At 37.0% G+C, this 1,157-nt stretch overlaps 1 protein-coding gene across 1 annotated transcript in view; it reads right to left on the bottom strand.

Moving 5' to 3' along the window:
- The window catches only part of LOC119592535 (transmembrane protein 8B-like), a 15,684-nt gene that overhangs the window by 824 nt on the left and 13,703 nt on the right, over positions 1-1,157 (bottom strand). The window lies entirely within an intron of this gene.

The raw sequence follows: 1,157 nt of genomic DNA, 5'->3' as shown, positions 1-1,157 counted from the left end.
ATCTATGAACTAAGGCATCATCTCTAATAGCTAAATACATGACAAAACTATCTCGTCCCCACTTCCCTACACGAGTGGCCATTTCCACTCTAGATATCAGGGATTCTGGCATAATACAATTTTTCATAAGTACAATGAACATTTTCCCAAAATCTCAAGTAAATTGAGATCATTCTCATATTTGAAGCAGTTTTCTTTTGCCAGTTATCATACCCAGAACTAATGGCACCACATCTCAATCAACAATACTATGGGAAAAGAAGTCTAGCATCATGAGTATCAGCACTGTATTTGCCACAATCCCATCCTTACACCTGATATCTAGACTTATGACTTGGCATGTATTTCACTCCTTTATTAAAGTATTCTCACAAACTGGAAGAGTCTTGATGAACAGTACTGGAGCACAGATCTTGCCAAGTCAGGGTGAATTGAAGAGGATGCACTGGTTTAGCTGAATTGAGAGCAGCCTAGCTCAGGCCATGGGCTATGGGACAAGGTCACATGACTGGGGTCAGTAATAGCCTCTACCAATGGGGCTATCAGCACACAAAGCACTTTGGGACTAGTGATGTTTGGTAACATGGCTATCTATATCTGTTACTGTACATTTATATTAATCTCCAGTACTTCTGAATAACTAAAATATATAAGACAAAGAGTTCGCCATATGCTAAGGAAAACAAAGCTCCAATCACCCTGTCCATATCATTGTGTCATAAGACAAACAACAACCTCACTCTCAACTCCAGTAAGAATTTTGCCACATTTTCACTTACTGTTTTTTCACAGTCAAAAGAGGCAAATAAAATAAAACAAGAAGCCCTACCTTAAATGGAATAAAGTTATGTTTACCTTCAAGCCCATTTTCCCACATCACTGCTGGGAGCCATCACCCTAACTGTAGATGCCACACAGAGCTTACATAAGTTCTTTTTTTTTTACTTGTGGTTGTTCCCAGTGTTTCTGAATATTCAAGGAATATTTTTACATTCTAGTCTTCTTTTTTTCCCTTCTCCTCTTACAATCAGTATTATTTTATTATTCTATTCTACAGCTAACATCTCATCTCTTTCAAGAATTTTAACTAAATATACTTTCTGCTTTGACCTGTTATTGCTTAAACTAAGGCTAAATCATTGTAAGAGCTTATATTG

The sequence above is a fragment of the Penaeus monodon genome, chromosome 30, assembly GCF_015228065.2.
Source record: "Penaeus monodon isolate SGIC_2016 chromosome 30, NSTDA_Pmon_1, whole genome shotgun sequence".
NCBI lineage: Eukaryota > Metazoa > Arthropoda > Malacostraca > Decapoda > Penaeidae > Penaeus > Penaeus monodon.
The sequence above is the reverse complement of the archived record's forward strand: the minus strand, read 5'-3'. Positions and strand labels throughout refer to the sequence as shown.